The sequence below is a fragment of the Aedes aegypti genome, chromosome 3, assembly GCF_002204515.2.
Source record: "Aedes aegypti strain LVP_AGWG chromosome 3, AaegL5.0 Primary Assembly, whole genome shotgun sequence".
In the NCBI taxonomy this organism is placed as follows: Eukaryota; Metazoa; Arthropoda; class Insecta; order Diptera; family Culicidae; genus Aedes; species Aedes aegypti.
In genome coordinates this window covers 234,201,491-234,222,904 of record NC_035109.1, presented here as the reverse complement: position 1 = coordinate 234,222,904, position 21,414 = coordinate 234,201,491, and the positions used below count along the sequence as shown (strand labels likewise).

Here is a 21,414-nt window from a genome sequence, read left to right as displayed (position 1 = left end):
CAAATCGATTGCCCTACGCTGATATGCAAGTGAGCGACGACGCACGTTCAGGATTCAGTCGGAGGAATTTACATCTCGACCGAGCTTAATTAGAATGCGGTTCGGTAGGTGCAGCTCTTCAGTGTTTGCCTTGCTGGTAGCTTTATTTGTTCTTCTTTTTATTTCTTTTGGCGTTACGCTCCAACTAGGACAAAGTTTGCTTCTCAGTTCAGTGGCGTAGCTAGGGAATTCTATTTAGGGACTTTCAAAATTATGGTGAACGCCGTCTAAATATAAGGCGCCAATGTGAAATCGACTGTTGAAATAAACGATGACCAATAGCTTTTGTAGAATTATGACTAAAATGATGAAACATGACTAAAATGATGATGTTTTCCTAATTTTTGATCGGAAATACATTAGTTTACTGAAAATTAACGAGAAGGTATCCAGTGAATTTTCATTGAAGTGGAAATATTAGCTGGCAAAATAGCTTTGGAAAAATGGTTCATAAACAGTTTTAATTGAGTATTTAAGGGAATTTTGGGTAAATTCACAAATTTCGTGTTTTTGTGTGGGGATTGATTTTTCAGTTCTTGATGAAAGAAATGCCTTAAAAATCAATAAATTTGCACAGAATTTGCTTCAAATAATTTGCAAAATGAACTCCAAAGATTTCTTCAGGAGCTTATTTTGTGGTTTTCACGAACTTTTTAAGGATTCCTTCAAAAATTCAACATTTTAAGGATACCTTCGAAAATTCAACGTTGAATTTTTTGAAGGATAATAATAGAAGTTACCTCAGAGATTCTGGCAGAACTCTTTCAGAATTTTTTCAAGAAAATCATAAGTACTCCAGGAATGTATCCAATAATTTCAACATCGTTCTCTCAAAACTTACGTCTAGATTCCCGTTCACAACATCTTTAAGATTTCAAATAGTATTTGAATTTTAGAATTTCCTTCAAAATCATAGTTCAGATTTCAACAAGAGAATTCATTCAGGAATTACTCTAGAGATTGTTCCTACCATTCCTTCAGGAATTATTATAGAAGTATTTAGAGAAATTTCCTAAAGATCAAAGAATTTCGCCAGTAATTTCCCAGGAATATCTGCAGAATAGGTTTTTTTTCAGAAATTATTAATGAAATTTAAAAAAAAAACTGGAGATATTTCAAAAGAAAATCCCGAAGTAACATCTGATAAAACTTGATGAAGTAACCCATGCTAACCCCCTCTTAAAGAATTGCTGGGCTCTTGAGGAAGTCTTGCAGGATTCAGTAGATAAAATGCTTAGATTATTGGATTTACAAAAATATTTACTGTAGTATTAGCTGGATCCTCAGATGAACTTTTGAAGAAGCCATGAAGATCTTACTTGGAAAATACACGAAAAATTGTTTGGAAGAACTACAGGAGTAATTTCGCATGAAATTTTGGAAAAATCTTTAAAGAAATATCGGAAGGAGCCTAATGAGAAATCCCAGATCGAATTTGAAGAGGGTAAAAGCACCGGTTTTGGCCAGGTTCACAGAAAACGTCAATAAAAATTATATGGGAAGCCGTATGTATACTACAAATATGTCGAATGCAAGCTTTCAATCCATATTATATGTGAAATATATCGAAACTGAGCTAAAACCGTCGTTTCGCTTCGAAAATGTCATTGGTGAATATAGGCCACCAAAACCAGTTTTGGCCAGAGCTTTAACTTCGTTTCCTAAATAGGCCAATCACGTTGATTTCTTATCAGGAGCTTGACCAAATTAGGTGAAGTTAATATAATAAGGAACATTAATTGTTTTTCTTATATTTTGAATCAATTCGGACGAGTAAATATAATGTGAATGTAGATCTGAACACAAAAGGCTTCATTTTGATTGGCTGTGTAAAACGGTATATAATCCACTATGGCTACAACTGGCGTATGGCCAAAACCTATTAAATGTATTTCCTCAGTTAATCCCTGGGTGAATTTTAGGAGCAATTCGTAGGGTAAATGTGGATCAATCCTTAAAGGAATACATATAAAAAATCCTCAAAGGCAAGCAGGAGAAACAAGCGTAAGAATGCTCGTAGATATTCCTGGAAAAATCTCCAAAAAAGTTTCTTCAAAAACTGTAGAATGATTTTTTTCCTTAAAAGAACTCCTTTAGGAAACTTTGAAATATTTCATATAGTTACAACTAGGAAAATGGGTGGGAATTCGTGGGTTCGAATCCCACCGGTCGAGAATCTTTTCGGGTTGGAAATTTTCTCGACTTACCAGGGCATAGAGTATCTTTGTACCTGCCACACGATATACGCATGCAAAAATGGTCATTGGCATAGTAAGCTCTCAGTTAATAACTGTGGAAGTGCACATAAGCACACCAAGCTGAGAAGCAGGTTCTGTCCCAGTAGGGACGTAACGCCAGAAAGAATAAGAAGATTCATATTTAAATGTTCAGTTTCAATTACAGCTAAAACCACGTTTGTAATTTTCATGCAAAGTCATTCACTGATGCTCATGTATCATGAATATAAATCGAAAAACCTCGATGGTTGTCATAATAACCTTCAAATGTTAAGTTTCAAGTAAAAATTGAGTAATTGTCAAAACTATAAAAAAACGTTTGCTACAGAATGGACAGCAACACTATCAACATAAAAAAGGTTTTTTTTTATAATGTACGCAAAACAGACGTTCTTGTTTTTTTGTGATTTGATGGTCAATCGGAAGATAACTGCTCTTTCACTTTTGACCATTGCTCGATACTTACTTGAGCCTTAGGCAAGATATATTAGAAATTGGGATTTTTCAACACTACTGAAGCATAAAATTCAAGATGACCCGAGTAAAACGCGAAGCAAACTTTGTAATGTAAAAAACAGTATAATTTCTAATAATACGGTCAACTCGTTATTCTTTATTTCGATATCGAGGTAAAGAATCATAACAAAAGTTGGTTTTCATGGCTACCTCGGTGGTCCCTTGACCCGTAGATGCATTGATTTTGTGTTATTTAACTCGATATCTCCTTGTTTCCCTATAAAAGAGTAAACTGTATTATTAGAAGTAGGTATTTCCAATAATTTGTGCTTTGCATGTCTCGTCTGGTCCGGTCGCCACCTAAGCCTTTCGCCAAGCTAAGTGGAAATCATACAAAATTAATTATTAAAGAAGACGCAGCAAAAATTCTATTTTATATTGTTAAGAATTCGTATCATATATTCTTTTCAAAAATTTTAGATCTGGTGTTTGACCAGGTTAAACCTTACATCCATTATTACTCAATGATTAAACATTGAATATTAAAATAAAATTACAAAAAGCAGCAGAACGTTACAGATGTCAATTGAAATAAGTTAATTAACATTCTATCATTTATAAATAAATTCATTTATCTTAAAAATGGATCGTTGCTTCCTCGAGAAATCCAAGTCTGAATTGTGGAAAACTTGAAAATTTATTGTACTTGATGAAGAATTACGAATAATTTATGGATTGTACATTTGTTCCATTCCCAAGTATGCTTTTGTATTTAACTTGAATCAATTTGAAAATATTCACTTAATAGACTTGACAGAAACTGCTCTGGGATGCACAAATGAAACGATTTCATGGTTTCTCTGAGGAGTGAAAATTAAACTTAAAATTCACAAAACAAATCCTCAAATGATTCGAGTGAGAGTGAATCAAAATATGAGGATTTTGTATTCTTGCTGCTATGCTCATCCTTACTCATACTCCAAAAAAAAAATTTTTTTTTGAGTGACCCACCTTAACAAAAAACAGATCTCACGGATTTTTTATGTCACTCTTTTTTATGGAATCTTCTACGAATTATGTATTATTTTTTTATATTTGACGGAAAAATCATTCAAAAACATCATTGCATAGCAGTAAATTTTGGTAAAATTGTTATTATATTCAATTCAAAACTGACAAAAATTTTACCTACACCATTTTGCGTTTGGGTCCATCATTTTTCATGAAAAAAATATTTCTTTGCTCAAAAGCCAATATTTTGTAAATCAATCAATGTTTGTGCTAAGATTTTCATCATGAAAACAAATACTTTTCACTGTAGTAGTGCCTAAAACATCTATTTTTTGTAAAAATTCTACGATAAAAATAATCGTTGAAATTAAAAATAAAACATATTTTTATGTTGTTGTTATAGAAAAACTACATTAAATCAGAGAATTTATTTAAAAAATATATATGATTTTACCAGAGTTTTATGAAACGATTGTGGCAACACTTGCATTCCCGTTATATGTAAAACCCAAGTAACCATGTAGCACTTTAATTAGCCCTGCGTGCTAATATAGGGCTATAATACAGCCGGCGTGCCCTATATTAGCCGTATAATAGGCCTCTAAGGCCAAAAAGGCGAATTAGTGAGCTATTGGTTACCTGGGAACTATATAGTGTTTCGATATTGCTAAATTTTTAATAGCGTAAAACAATTAAATTAAATATTTAAGTTGGTCTAATTCGTAGATAATATTTAACACATGTATCAAATTAACACCCCACAATTCAATCACAAAATTACTTTTTATTAAAGGTAACGAATCGCAATAAATATTCATATCTTGATAATTAAAAAAAAGCTGAACCATCTAAACAAACCCAGCCTGTCTGCATTAGCGGAATGCCATCTGGATTAGCGTCATCTCAATCATCTAGTAGAGTACGGCCATCGAGCGTCAGTTTCCCATCCTAACTGCCCATTGAAGTCTATTGTCTGCATCCTTTCCCTTTCTTTCTCTCAGAGCCCCAACATCATTGCTGGCTTACATTTTTTTCATGGTATTTCATGGTACAATTGGAACATTCTCCCACGAACACTCGTGAAAGCAAAAGAAGAATGCAGCGATAAAGCGAATTAACACTCCACTGAAAGTTTGGCGATTGTCAGATGAGGAATGTCAATTGTTTATCTAAATATAGCTGCGATGTCTAAGTCGCAACAATTTCAAGCTGCTTCACAATGACGTGGATTAGCACAAATTATGCGAATTTAGTACAACGCTCTACCAGCTGAGCAACAGAGTACACCACACTATCAAATCAAGAAAAAGGCAAATTCACGGTCGATGACCAACCGTTATTCGCTCCAAAATATTCGTCCATATGCTGCTGTCATGTTTTGAATATGCCATAGGCATATAAGGTAGCACAGTGCCAGCGGACCGGACGGGCATTTCCCATATGACACGGCGAGCTGTGGCACCACCGGTTGCAGTCACGGTAGCAAAAAAATAATTCGAGACAATAAACGGTTGGCATACGACAGCCTATTTAATGCACCAATAAAAACGTGAAAATGTTGTATAGTCAATTAACAGCTGCTCGATAAGGAAAGCAGTTGTTTACTGTTACAGTTAGTAAAAAGTTCTATAAATAATTGTACTATCCAAAATTGAAATTTCATAGAAGTTGAAAAAATAAAAGAGATAGAAAAAGGTGTTCCAGTAATGGATCCAAATTTTTTTTTTTTTGATATTATGAATTGGAATGCCCATTAGTGTGGGACAAAATTTAGATTCGCGCTCCAGTCCACTTTTTGGATTGCATTTAGGTCCCATAACAACTGTGCAAAATTTCAGCTCGATCGGAGAAACTATATTTTAGCGCCAGCCGTTCAAAGTTTGTATGGGATTTACCATGGGAAAACTTACTTTTGCAAATAAAAATCGCCAGAGGTCGCCCATTGACCTCTATAAAAATTCTGAACACACAACTCGATAGGTATTTTTACGATGAAGAATATTGCCGAAGACCGCGAAACAATCCGACACTTGTGAAAAAAGTTATTCAATGAAAACTTATAGGCAAGGTGACGTTGATTAACACGTAAAGGAATAACAATAATAACAAAATCGGGCAAAATTTCCGAATAGCCTTTGCTTAATAAATTTTTTTACAAACATCGTATTGCTTTGCGGTCTGCGGCAATGTTGTTCATCGTAGAAATACCTATCGAGATCTGTGTTCAGAATTTTTATAGAGGTCAATGGGCGACCTCTGGCGATTTTTCTTTGCAAAAGTAAGTTTTCCCATAGTAAATCCCATACAAACTTTGAACGGCTGGCGCTAAAATATAGTTTCTCCGATCGAGCTGAAATTTTGCACAGTTGTTATGGGACCTGAATGCAATCCAAAAAGTGGACTGGAGCGAGAATTTAAATTTTTCATACAACCGTGTTCCAGGCTAATGCCCATTCTTTGAATAGTTAAGGGGAAAGCTGACCAGAAACCTGGATCTAAACTCAAAAGAGAACCACACTTTTTTGTTTATCGTAATGGTCGACTGGATGTAGCATGTGGTAGAGTAGCTATCATCATGCATAGGAGTATAATACATCAACTTGTTTCGTCATTTGAAACTAAAGTTTGGGTATTTCTGTTGAAATACAGCTTGGTCAATATCGACGGGGTTGGTGGTCTAATAGCTACCGCTTCTGCTCCATAAGCAGAAGGTCATGGGTTCAATCCCAGGCCCGTCCCTTTCCTCGTACTTTGTAGTTGTTTATCCTCTCACTTGCTTCTATCTTCCATTCTTAATCTATCACACTCAAACTATTCGTTCATAGCAAACGCTATAACCAGAGACGGACAAGAAACCGTTTCCCTAACGCTTCCATTCTTTCACGCGCACACCTTCCCTTACGCCTGATACATAGGCAGTCTGCTAATCACAAAAGCAAACCTCTCTGCCATGCCTTTCCCCAACCCATACACTTCCGCATGAACTTGCGTAGATGCAGTCGGACTCCACGGTCTACAGTGGGCCAGTATAAGTGCAACATCATTTTCTCTCCCTTCCCCATATTGGTCTGCATTCTGACGTGGCAGGCGCCATTGTTGCCTAAAAATAGAAGATCACCAGCACTTATACACTGAGGGTGTCTGTTAGTCCCAAGCAGTCATTCGGTTGGTTCCTTGTGTAAGTGCAGCTGAACTGGCGATATTGGAGTAGCATCCACGGGCGGCCAATCAAGCTCAAGCTGAAATACAGCTTGGTCAATATACTTTCATAGCTGCTTCAAATTCAAGTTAATTTACTTCAAACTGACTTGCGAAAATTGGCTCATAATAAGTAAAACAACAAATTGTCATTCGTGACTTTGATGTAAAACATCACTCATGGAACAATTCGCAAAGCATCAAGTAATCTTGATGTTAACATTTCTCTGATATTTAAAATGTTCTTGAAACTCTAACAAATTCCTTCGTTGAGGCAAGGGGCATTGCAATACCTGAATATGAAGTAAAATTCGAATCCGTGATTATAAACGATGATCTTGAACTCTTGATCCGTCTTAAAAACATTATGAGAAGGCTACATATCGTGGATCAGTTCAGATTATCTATTTTCTTATAGTCGCGAAAACCTTTTGCCGTTGGCATACTGGCTGCGAACACCGCAGTGCTCCGATGTCGACGACGGCTCTTCCCAGCAACGCCACCCCAATCGCTTGGCGGGCTTCCCGTCCGCCACATGGGGGTATTGTTTTGGTTTTTCTTTCTCTCTTTTCTCTTCACGGTATGTACAAATTGCGGGGACCGTCCATAGAGGCCCGCGTTGAGGTGGCTCAGCTGCTGCAGTCGAGCAACCCCGTAGAGCTATTCCTGGAGGTGACCTAGTGTGCCGTACCGCAAAATGAGTGTACTAAAATTTGATACCGCTCTCTGTCAGATAGTTTGAAGCAATTGTACAATAAATTAATGTGGAAAAATGGTCCTCGTTCTGGTGGCCGGCCATGCGTAGCAGAGCCCGCCACCACTGACTGGCTGTGGAGAGACAAATGGTTCCAACCGAGTGCGATACGGTTCACTGCAATGTGTTCTAGTTCGCAGCGAGACTCGTACTAAATTTCTGTTTTCAAGATCAATGTTGGATTTGGATCTAGAGCGAGTGGGACGGTTGTCAATACGACCGCCGTGATGAACTCCCACAGCGATACCTTGATCTTGTTGACGTCCCACGCGTGTGGTTCCGCTCTAATTTATTTCCTCCCTAGAGGTAAGATGTAAAATATACATATGATCACGGAACCACGGCCGAAACGCCCGCGCAAAACTCGGGGAAGAATTCAACATCAAAACAGTGACGTAATGCTGCCAGTCATTAGCACCGCCAACCGACGATTAACAAGGTAACCGAGCCGTGCCGTGGCCAAACCTTATAAGGAAGACTCCGTCATCTCCACTTCATTCATCAGCCGGGGCCGAGTCAGCCACATCCACATCTCACAATAGCTCTTAAGATCTTCATCGCAGCTCGGTGACATTGCTCGGGTGCTCTTCCTCCTTCTCCTCAAACTCTTTCTACGGAGTTGTTTGGAAGTTCAATCAAAGTCACAGCCTCGGAGGAATCTCTCGATCTCACAGAATTAGGCGCCTGCTTCTCGCGGCGAGAAACATTCTTCAGTGTTATCAGTGGCGATTCCCTAACCTCAAATCTACCTGTTCCACGAATAGAAAATCTTCATTTTTAACAACAAATTTACATCTAATGAGTAGAGATTTGTTAGAAAGGATGATTTCAATCATTATCTGTCTGATTTACATCCTAAATTTGCCGAAATAGTCATTTTCAGAGTCGTAGAACAGGTAGAAAGTGAGGTTACGAGTCGCCACTGAGTGTTATACAGTGTCACCGCGCAGCAGCAGCATCATGACCGTGAGCAACTTTTGCGATAGATTGAGGAACACCTCCACGCTGAGTACTGGAGGCTGAATTGCTGTTGTCATTTTACTTAGAGAAAGAGTACCATGTAATGGTAGCCTTGTTTGCTGATTGAATCTATTTGAGCCGAAACCTTCAGAAATTGATGTCTTACTGTTGCTCTGTAAAAGTGACAATTTCATTGTTTGGTCCGTCTTAAGGTTATTAGGAAAAAATATTCAATCAGGGTGAAGGTACTTATTCTTGACTTGTATGACTACGTGTTTTCATGGAACAAATCATTACCAACCAAATATGATTCCCTGTATTTCTCAGATCCTTACATTATTCCATTTCCACAAACTTTGACATGACAACTGCGGAAATGCAGAGGTAACCTCGTCCTTCAATAATATTGTTTGTTGCACTCATATTATTTTTCTTTCATAATGACCGTAATGATTTGACCGGAATGATCTTTTTGTACACATACACGCGTTCAAACATCGTTTCAAATCACCCTCCTAGCACTTTCTCGACAATACATTTTAATAACGAATGTTTAGCTTTTTGATAAACCTTGGCGTACCTTAAACAAAACTTTAGAGCACTCGCTATCTATAAAAGTTGCAAAAATATTGAACAAGAAAATTTATTCCATCGAGATATAATTTAAGGTAACTATTTGCAACACTGTTTTGTTTCATTTTTGAGTTGACTAAAACATCCATAAGAATAGAATACCTTTGAAGAATACAGGGTTTTGTTCTTTCACGTCAAGGTCGCCATGTATTAGACTGGCCCTTAAACAAAAAAGTTGTAAAACTCAACGGGGCACCCCCTAGATATGAGCCTTAGGGTAAGAAAAACGCTCTCTCAAAATTTCAACTCAATTGGTTGCTTCGCCAGCTGGCGCATTCGATTTGAAGTTTGTATGGGATATTCGTCTCAAATATATTGAAAATTGATCCTATGTCACTGTTTCGTTCCGTATACTAATTGTTCGCGTTCAAATAAGCCCAGAATGACAAATACACTAGTTGATACCCTAATGAACATAATTGCAGAAGGTTGTATCTGGATTTAATCTCATTTTCATTACTCTTTCAGTTGTTGAAAGTTAGGCTTAGATCAGCACTCCCGTGCAGTCACTTATATGCATGCGACATGTGCCTCAGCTCGCCCACGGTCATAGGTGGCTATGATGCGCTTAGTGGCTACCTCCAAGCTATGTTGAAGAAATACAAGCAGTGTTGCATGATATACTTCAGATAGTTAAAACACCAACTTTTTTAATTTTGATCATGGTACAATCTTCTACAATATTCTTCGCTATTACATCAAGTAGTGTTTTTGACATTCTGGGTCCAATTGAACGCGATCATCAATTTTCCTGAACCAAACAGTACATGATGTGCTGTTGCTCATATGTTTGAGCTGAAAATCCCATATTAACTTCAATTCAAATGCGCCAGCTCATGGAACGACCAAATGAGCTGAATTTTTCAGAAATTCTTCGTCTAACCCCAAGAAATAATCCTGGGGGGTGCCCCATGGAATCATACAACTTTATTTTTCTCCCATACTGAGCTGGGCCAGTCTACCATGTATTGACAGTCTCTTATAATAAGCGATCTTCAATACATAGCAAAAGTATATGGGAGCTATGCAGCTTGTTCGTCAAATATTCTTCGATATAGTATAAACACGTTTAATGTTCTATTGAAACTTCATTACATGTTCAAGAAATTCTTATCTATTTTCTGCTGAGAGTTCGACTGTATTTTCAATGATTGATGAAATATCGGCAACGCAGTCTTTACTGTTAAAAACAAGTTTTATTACTTAACACAACATTTCGACGCAGTCTAACTAAGAATTCTACAGATAAAGCGCGCAAATTGTTTCGAAAAATAGCTTGAAATATCCTAAAGTTCATTTCAATTGAGTCATGTACCAAAAATTATTACACTTGACAGTTAAAGTTAGCCATAACCCTAGACACAAAACGAACGTATCATTTTTCCCCTGAAGAAGACGCCATACCAGCGTCGAAACGTCGGGTTAAATAATAAAAGTCGTTTTTAACAGTAAAGACTGCGTTGCCGATATTTCATCAATCATTCTTATCTATGTACTTTGTGTTATGTTTTGAATGATTGCTTCACAATCTTGTATATTTCCTCTTCCTCAAATTGTGAGCAGACCCTGATAGCAACGATACCCTTTATTTTACTAACGTCACTTTTGAACAGGGACAGAGTTTGGCTTTATAATTGTTTTACAGAGAATTTTCTGGTTTTAAATCAGTTATAAAACCATGATAAAACCTGAAAAGATGTTTTAGTGTTTTTCAGCTTAGTGTTCTTCTACACCTCTGCAGTTGTTGGCTAAGAATATAATTAGCCCAGAGCCCCTCAGTTTTTTGCTTATTTATTCTCTGGAAGAAGAAAATTTCCAACTAGAAGAGTTTTCAAATCGCAACGGGAATCAAATTCAGCTTTCATCGGAAATGTCGTACTTTAAGTCGCGTGCTTATCAGCTTAGCTAAGGAAGGTAGCAATCTAGCAATTGCAGAGGTTTACATGTGAGGGGTTCGAAACAAAGCGATGTAAGAGACATGTCTACTTTTTTGATACGGTCTTAATAATTTCGAGGATTTAAAAACTTAATACAAAATGTATGGAAGCAAAAAAAGCATTCCTTTCCATTTATTTTTATTTTTGCTGTTGAGTTTATGTTCACTTAAATTATTGTCAGTATACTCAACTCAAACTCTATCAAAATGTTACTTACACTTTTTTTTACTTTTGGACCCCTCAATTTTGTTCAAACTTCTGAACTCAAGTCACAACACTGTGCTCCCCAGACCGTTTGTATCCGAACAAAAAATCTCCATCAAACCTGAGCTCATCATGATTAGGGGACATGCCTGGGCAAAATTTAAAAAAAAATCGTTAGCCCGTTTTGAAGTTACACTCTTTTGACTCTATAAGTCTACAAATTCAAAGGAAATCTAAGTTATCATTAAATGTTCTTATCACAAGAAGTATAACTTGTTATAACTTGGATCACAGTCAGTTTATTTAGTTATTTGTAACCTCTAGGAGGAGTTCTGAATGGAAAGATCGACAAAATTTTGAGCTACGCTTTTTTCGAGGCGTAACTATTCAAAGACATTATTTTAAATAAATCTATGACATTTGGTCGATAGACATTGGATCGAATAACATTTTGTCGAATGTACATTTGGTCCAAAAGGTTTGATTGCAACAGAAATCATATTACATTTGGTCGAACCGAAATTTCGTGGAATCAAATAGTATGGAAGCAAAGTTTTACGTTTAGTCGCATTATTGTCGAGAGAAGTATTTTGTCGCTAATACACAGAGTGATTGAATAATTACATTCAACCAACAATTTATATGCGGTTATCATTTTTTTTATTCAATTTGATCGACTCTACTCTCCCAACATATTCATCAACCTCTTGCGTTTTGACGTTTCGTTCTACTTTTTCATTTAGGCATGTTCTGCGAGTTGAGATAAGCTGATCTTAAATAGAAGCAAGCCGACTTTTTTACACCTCAGTCAACTTATTTTCCCCTACCTGATACATAGAATACGCACAATTTTCTTGTTCAATTATTCAAAGTTTCTTCCGCAAACTCTGTTATTCTCCCGAGTTCATCAACGTCGTCAGCAAAGCCATGCATTAGATTGAGAAATAACATTAAGCTGGAAGTCAAAATAATAAGTCACTTCGCCATACAGATTTTTCCTAAAGCAATTTTTCCTACACAATTGCCATAAGTCTGATTTCCGCATTCAAAATCTCACCTAAGTCCGTAAGCTGCAAGACCTGGAATTCAAAGAAAGATCCCGAGCATTCTCTCCATATGCTTCCATCAGATGAAGAGCAGCAATTCATTACGAAGAACGATGACATTTAAAAAGAATTATAATTTGAAAAAATCATCGTTGAGTAATAAAACAGCTTGTTGAGCAGTTTTTCAAAAAATGATGATAATTTAATAGAATAATAAATTAACTGTAGCTAAATTTATAAAAAAATGTACAAAACTTAGAAAACAATAATCATTTTTACCAAATAATATTTCAATGAACCATTTCAAAATAAGCTTTCGTCCAAGTATCCGTCAACTAAACGTCATTCGACGAAATATTTTAAAGCCATTTGACCAAACGTCATTTGACCAAACGGAATTCGACCAAATGTCATTCGACGAAATGTCCTGAAGTCATATAAAAAAATATTAATTCATCATAATTCATTCTGGTACCCTTAAGCATATTCAAATGTTGTCAACAACAAAGTGCAATTACATGCCGCTAAAGTAATTACTGGTTTCCCATAGGCTCAAGTGCTATGAAGCATTACGGAGCTAATTTCATCATGCTATTGAGGATCATGTAATTCGACATAATGGTACGTTCAGGGTGATGACACTTGGGATAAAGGCATTCTGGGTTATGGGATTTATTTTTATTTGTTTATTTATTTTGAAATGTTTTAAGGAGTACATGACAGATGTTACAGGAAATAAATATATTAGGAACAATTATACAAGTCAATACATGACGTTTGTATCATTTTCCTTCCTCTTGAGTAGGGAACCACACTCTTACAATTACAATACATTAAATAGATAAGGACTAGTACCCAAATACACGATTTACAGAATGATTTTATTTGTAACGTTCCCACTACTTCTTCTTGTATGGGAAAGTCACTCTTTGAACTCTTCCGGATGACGAGGTTTCGTATTAAATGTTTGGGTCCTCAAGTCAACTTGTGTTTTATTTAGCGGAATTGCTTTAAGTCGACAGTGGCACAAGTTCTGTCTTCATAGCTTAATTTCGGTTCAGGTTTCAAACTTCTTCAGGGCATCTTATACTGAATCGAGTCTTTCGGTTTCAACAAACATATATTTACGCAAATTGACTGTGTTTTTAATTAATAAATAGTGTACTTTCTGAAAATTTGACCATGTGATAAACTCTTTGATTTCTTTGAGAATTAATTAAAATGCATTTGTAAGGTTTCATGACATTGCCCTTTCGACCTTTTGTCATAGATTTGCCGTAGGGGACTTTCAAGGACTTTCATATCCTATTTCACTTAAACACATATTGAACAATTAACATGTATTGCAACAAAAATAATCTTAACAAAAAAAAATCAAGCCATATTCAGAAACGAACTTGTTGTTTGGTTGACCATACAAATTAAATTTATTTTTACATTCTGGTTTGATTTTCGAGTAAAATTAATTGTATTAAACTTTTTCATCAATTCCGGAATCCTATACCGAACATCGAATCTCTAACCCTATGACGACACGCTCGGAACAGATATCTTCGTGTTCTGCCTCCTACGAACCAGGTGCCTTATGGTCGCGCGCGAGAACACCACAACGCACCCCCGAGATACAACAAACGCGCGGGAGACAACTTCGTTCTCTCGCGCGCTTGTCTCGTGTCGTTCGCGAGCGAGAGAACCGAGAACCTCTATACTAGACTGGACTGTTGTAGTAACCTCACGCGCGCACGAGTCGCCCGAGGCGCACGGTACACCTATAGTGAAATTGTTTCCTTCTCGTCACTTTCAGTTTACCTCAAACAAACGTGACGAACGGTTGTCATTTCGGATTCGAACTCTCTCGTTACCTTTCATATCTACCAGTATATTTGTGGGAATTGACGACTGGGTAATATCGGTGACCTTATGGTGTGGGATACATGGGTTGTTCCCGTGTCGGATGTGCTTCGGTAGATACCAGTAGTTCGGAAAACGATTTTAGTACAACGTGAACGGGGAGTTGAATTTCACAGGTGTCACGCGCGACGAGACGTGCGGGAAGTTGTAAATCGATTCGGAAACTAGTTGGAAAGGTGCAATCGATGGTGGACACTTAATGTGAAGACTACGCCTAGCCCTTAGTGCGTAGAGGTGATAAAGGGCTCGGTGCAGTGAATTAACCTTGACACAATTGCTTTCGTTGGATGAAATTAGTGAAGTGCAATTGGGTGGAGCTGCTCACATTCCGGTGAACTGTGAAAATAGTGTCTAAATCGGGTTATCTACACCGCATTGGATTTCAGTGCCTTAGATATCTGATCCAGAGGCTTTGTGACCATGACATCTACGTGGACGATGATAACGACAAAGACGGACCGACTTACACAGCAGTTATATTTGGAACATTCCTCACTTCATCGATCATTGTCGAGCAAACAGTATCAAATATGGAATGTCGCGGAACCCCTGAGCAGTGCGCTCTCCTACGCATCCTCCTTCACCGAGTTGTTCAAGATCGTTCCGCCTACACCGGCTCGGGGGTCGGAACATGGCCAAACGCCCCAACAGCATTCAGCAACGCACTAATTGAATTAGGTTCCGTTTGTTGAAAAATCCCCTTTTTCGACACGAGCCGTTTGAAATTCCTTTCCTGACATTTGTCGAGGCGCGGGAGGTTTCCGTCAAGTTCCGGTCGTCATCCAGGTATGGCAGCCAAGATCCGCTGACGGCGACAACGTCCATTCCAAATCCGTATCAATAATCGAATCGGTTCGATTTGAATACTGTTTTGGAAGCATGATCTTGGCATGAAGTGAGGTGGCCCGTGTGGGTGTGCAATCGTCACCACCCACCTGAGAAGCAGACTGGAGGCCCCCGTACCTGGTTTGTTGTTGGTTGCCACTTGCTACTTCGGGCCATTTGGAAGAGCGTAGGTCGTAAGCGCTGTCCAGTGGGAATTGGGTTTTCGAATTCCTGCACAACACAGCTGTTCGGTTACAACAGAAAATGGATGTGAATCCGTGTTAATCAGTTTCAATGGCTAATTTCTGCTAGTTGGACAAAATCTGCTTCTAATTACAGGGCTGGTAGCGGGTCTGTATTTAGAGACCGTCGCCATTTCCATACAACTCTCTAAAAACTTCCTAGTTTTGATGGAAGGTCTCTTCCATAGTTTCTTTAGAAAATACCAAAATTACATTGGTTTATTGGAAATATGTCCCAAAAATCCAAAACTTATAACTTACATTGTTCAAAAGAAGAACACAATAATAACTAAATTAAACATTATCAGATCAAACCAATGGAATTCGATGAATTACAAATTTCAAAATAATCCATTGTTGAGTTCTTGAGTATAGTGAAATAACGAAATAAGCTACTGTCTTGATCTCTTAAAACAATGATTCCACTTGTTCGCTTCAAATAAAGTTGTTTCCTAAAATTTGACGTTTGTTAGTTATTCTATGAGTTTCTATTATGCATTCAAAATGATAGATAAATGACATATTTAGATTTTGCTATTATAATGCTATTTTCAGGTTTTCGTGACATAAATATCTAAAGTACAGTGCTGTTCTGAATAATAGCAGCGCATGTCGATTTCCATACAAAATGCTCAACTTTGACATGCTGTAGCAATCGAATTGAAATTTTCTCCACAGAACTACAAATATAATCAATTTTGTAACTACAAAATTTCAGTTGTTTCTGAGTCCCTGCCGAAAAGTGAGACACTAGGTGAAATTTTTCGAAAAAATAGCAGTTTTTCATTTTAAAATTTTTCTTCTACAAATATTTTAAACATTTTCGGTTTAGGTGTAGGTTTGATAAGTAGGAGAAGATTGTTCCAATGGTAAGTGATATACAATTTAAAACTATAATGTCAAGCCGAAATTCAAATTTTTCAAACTGCTATTTTTTCGAACAATTTCACCTAGTATCTCACTTTTCGGCAGGGGCTTAGAAAATTTTGAAATTTTGTGTTTACAAAATTGGACATATTTGTAGTTCTGTGGAGAAAATTTCAATTCGATTGCTTGAAAGGGAACAAAACTACAGCATATCAAAGTTGAGCATTTTGTATGAAAATCGGCATGAGCTGCTATTATTTTCAACAGCACTGTAGTTCTGATGCCATTTTTTGTTTTCATTTTCATTCTTCTCTACCAGGACGAATGTTTGACGTTTCTGGGAACGTTCTTTTTGTCAAATTCAGAAAAAAATGTAAATCTTTAAACTACAAGAACTGATTACAGTGCGAGTAACCAAAATAACTACTTGAACAGGTGAAGGCCAACAAAAGAAATATTTGTTGTCTATCCTGATCCTAAACATCCTCTCCAAAAAAAGGTATAAATCATCGATTAAAACAGAAAAACTGAATTTCTTATATTTTTGTATTTATAAAACACTTTTAATGTTGCAGACATTTTTATCATTTCAATCCACTTTATGTTATAGGAAAATCTCAAATTTCGATTATTTTTAAACCTCGCATAAACAATGAATACAAAAAAAGTTTTGAGTTTAAAAATAGTCAAAAAATTACAGACTAATCATATAAAGTTTAAAAATAAGGTTGTTCAGGGGAGTAAACAAATAAAAGTCAAGAAGTCTTGGATACAGAAAAAATTGGAAATACTTATTCTTAAGATGATTTAGAGCATAGTTTTTCATTAGTTGGGTGTCTCGTTCAAATAATATGCTGCCTTTAACAAAGTTGTTGGTTTTAGCTGTATTTTTTTTAATTCGCCCTAGAAACCTGGTGATTGCTTTCAGTCATTCTTTCGGCTATTTTCATAGAGTTCCCCCAAGAGTTGATCCATGAATTCCTGCTGGGATTGTTCCACGAAATCTATTAGGAAATCCTTAACAAATTCAACCAAGGATTCCTCATAAAGTTTCCCCATAAACATTTACCAGTTATTTTTCTAGGAATTTCTCCAGCATTCCATCCAGGAATTACTCGCACAGTCTCTTCCAAAGATATTTTGAATAACTTCAAGTGAATTTTCAATAGATTCTTTAAAAGTCACTACAGAAAATACCTATACAAAAATCTGGGAGGAAGTCTTAGTATGAATTCCGGGAGGACAGAGGATTTCCTCTTGAAATTTTTGCAAGAGTTCCTGAACGAATCTTTGTAGTAATTTGTGAAAATACCCTTGGACAAATTCCAAGTTTAATTCTCGAAGGTAGTACCAGCAAGAACTATAGAAAACTTCTCCAAAATTTTTATGGAACCTCTGGAAGTATCCTTCGAGAACTTCCTGGCAGAAATTTTGTTCAAACATTTTCTAAGGAACTCCTAGGAGAATAATAGATAATGTTTAAATTCTTGAAAAAGTCCTGAACAAAAGTTATAGAGAAATCCACTGGAAAAGCCTTGTTAGTCTGGTAAAATTATAGTAATCCTTCCTAACGTAAACAACAACATTCGGGTTTCACGAGTTTTTGACTTGATTTCGAATGAATTATTTTTTACGGTTTGAGTTGATTGAGTGGTTTTGCATCAAAATCTCAAGCGTGAAATTTACAAAGCAGAACTCTAATGAGTTTGCTCTCACGGGAGAGCGTATTTATTGAGATTTGAGTGTGAGTCTATCAACATTGTTGCAGTGATGATGCTGATACAAAACGATGCCAAACATTTTTTTCCAAAACTGATTTCGCTCTGTGCAAAAATATTTTGATTTATCTTGATAGTTCATTGGAAGTAGTGCAATGAATTATTACTTACCGTTGCCTTCATTCGTCGTACCCATTTTCATATCGGTCGTGATCAGTTTGATTCGTCTAACAACTAAAGGTTCACTGTTATATAGTGAGTGGTCAAAATACACCACTTTAACGTTATGATAGAATGTTCAATTAGATTATTTAGATCTTCGGGCATCCCTCTCCATCCCCACAGCATGATCAAATAAGTAGATTCCCTTTAAAATTCATTGTTCCTATCAAAACAAAGCCCAAACATATATGCACAATTACTTTCGACCGAACATGACATGACATGCATGACGACTCACAGTACAGTTAAAACAATCACAATCAAAGGAATTGTTTCAATTATGCGTACAAGTTTTTTTACTCAATCCGGTCGGATGGAAAACTTTGTTTACGTACTCAATTATATGCGGTCATTGAGGGAATTTCTTAAAAATTCGTGAATAATAGAAGTTTTACGGCGTGTGATTGTAATGAATTTCTTCAGTGAAAATGTGCAAAGGTTTTCAATTGAGCTCTTGCCAAGCGGCGTCACGAACACATGCGCAAATTTGCTGGTGTAAAATACTGCCGTTTGATTTTGCTGGGAACAGCTGATCTTTGTTTATATTTTCCACCAGCACTCTTTAAGTAGTGTTGGTGACATGTAACGTGTATGTACACGAGCGCAGAAACCACTATAGTGCAAAAGGGTGCCCGGTGTCGCAAGTCACACAGTGGACACGAAAAATTTGAATCGTAATGTGGTGTGGCTCAGTCGATCGCTTATCAGATTTCGCTCGGTACGTCTTCGTCCATGCGATTTCGTTGAAAAAGTGCAAAGTGGATAATTGAACTGGAGTCATTTATCTAAACATAGTAATTTTGTACAAAACTAAACTTGGAAAATGAATCTAAATTGTAAATAAAATCGAATATCCGCCTTAGTGGAACATTTCATGTTTGATATGATGAATAATAGCGCTTACGACGAAGTAGATCGATACCCTATAACAATTTAGGTATTTTCTGGTTCATATTTGATCTCTGTTGGGTTCCTGTGGAGTTTCATTTTGGACTCGTTTTTCAGGCATTAGGTCTCTAAAGTTCCATTTTTTAGGCATTTATTCGCTACGATCCCTGAAATTACACGTGGGGCGACGATCAGCCTTGGGGCAGTAAACGATCCGGAGCGTGGGAGTCGTCGTCGTCGTCGCTCCACTTGAGACCAATTGAATGGCTATAAATTCAATCACAATATTTGCGATTGCGTCCTCGCGCCTATCCGAGGTGTGCTGGGACACTTCTGTCGTTATCTCTGCGATGATGAGTATCGATGTGATTTTTTTTAGTTCAGCTGGCGCGCCATTTGTTTACAAACACCATCACCACCACCACTGGACTGGTTGTAATTGATATCGACACGGGGCTGATGGACGACGATGTTTGACATCATCTAATGAGTTTAAAAGCATCAGGTGTTGAGAAGGGGAGCTTCGGCTGGTATCAATTTCGTGTCTAACTGGTGGGGTTGACGTAACTTGTGAGGAAAGTTTTACCGTGAAGTGTGAAAATTAGTACAATCAAGACGCATATAGTCCGATAGACTCGATAATCGGGGCAGGAATTTGAGTGATTGGGCTTTGTTTCGAGGGACGTGGATGGGAGTATGGTAATCGTTCTTTGTCATTTGCCTGTTCTTCTCCTCTTCTTCTTCTTCTTCTTGGTACTAACGTCCTCACCGGGACCGAGTCTGCTTCTCAGCATAGTGTTCTTATGAGCACTTCTACAGTTATTGACGGAAAGCTTTCTTTGCCAAAGTTACCATTTTTGCATTCGTATATCGCGTGGCAGGTACGATGAAACTCTATGCCCATGGAAGTCAAGGAAATTTCCATTACGAAAAGATTCTGGACCGAACTGGGATCGAACCCAGACACCATCAGCATGGCTTTGCTTCGTAGCCGCGGACTCTAACCACTCGGCTAAGGAAAGTTGTTTAACATATGAAGTTTGAATTATGTGACAAAATAAGCAAAAGAATGCCATATAAGCTAGCAAACTTGCATGTAAGATGGCTGAAATCATCAAATTCTGCATTTTTAACAGCCAATATCTTAAAAACTAGACGTGCTATGATATTTTTGAAAATGACTATGGGTTCAGCAACTAAATTAAATAAACAGTGATGCTTTGAGCTTGAGACAAAAATGTGTTCCGTAGTATAATGTTCTGCAACTCTATAGAAATTCATTAATTTCCTAGAAAGTTTTTTTTTAATTTAGGGTTATGTCCTTAGCATAACTATGGCAAAAATAGTGGGTGGAATTATTGGAAATTATGTAAGATAATTGTTAAGAATCTAACGAATAAATTGCTACGAGCATCCATGGAGAATTTCTTGCAGTAGTGCCTGGACGAATCCAAGAAGAAGTTCCAGGAAAAAAATAAGGAAGACTTTAAAAAGGATTGCCAATTAACAAAAAGAAATCTCCTTATACCTTTCGGACTTACAAGATAAAAATTTATGTTTCTTAAGAGATGCTTGCAAGAATTTCTGTAAAAATCCCTGAAAGAAATAATAAAGATGCTTACAGTGATTTTTTGAAGAAATTTTGAATGAATTTCTGGAAATTTCCAAAGAAATATTTTAATGAGTTCCTGGAGGTCACAGCAACACATGAATTTGGATGATTTTTGTAGGAATTATTCACCGAATATTCGAATTCATTCCTGAGCAATTCTTGGCATTATCACTGAAATAGTTCCTCAAAATAATAGTACCCCCTTAAACATAAAACAATGTACCAAGGGAAGTACCAAGAGGATTTATTGATGGTATTCATAGAAGAAATTCAGGCAAAAACTGGAGTTATCATTTTTTCTTAGAAAAACATTTTCTTGAAATACTGATAGAAATTCAAGGAAATGGAAATTTTGAAAATTTGTCTATTTAGGGTAGAGTCATTCACATAATCAGAGTAATGATAAAAATATTTCATTTTATATACAATTGCAGCTCTAATGTACCTAATTAGGCCTGGGTTGTCCTAAATTGGACCCTCTCATAAGAAATGAATGTGATTTGCCAAATTAGTAATCAATATTGTGTAGTCAAACTGGTTGTGGTAGCCCCTATTGGCCAACGCGATTTTCAATGGCAAAAACATGTCTTCCTAATTTATGTCTTTTTCTAAAAATACATAGATTGAAAATTTTCAGTTGACGTAAAAATTGTT

General features: G+C 36.8%; 1 protein-coding gene across 46 annotated transcripts in view; it reads left to right on the top strand.

Annotated features, from left to right (window-relative positions):
• The window catches only part of LOC5576237 (dystonin), a 627,686-nt gene that overhangs the window by 444,811 nt on the left and 161,461 nt on the right, over positions 1 to 21,414 (top strand). For 4 of the 46 annotated variants that reach the window (XM_021853536.1, XM_021853540.1, XM_021853539.1 and 1 more), the window contains exon 1: positions 14,282 to 14,562. The exons of 37 other annotated variants lie outside the window; for them this stretch is intronic. The gene's annotated coding sequence lies outside the window, so the exon portion shown is untranslated. Of the gene's footprint in view, positions 1 to 14,272; positions 14,563 to 21,414 lie in introns of those variants that run through there. 5 more of the 46 variants (XM_021853527.1, XM_021853525.1, XM_021853526.1 and 2 more) reach the window with 4 other exon arrangements.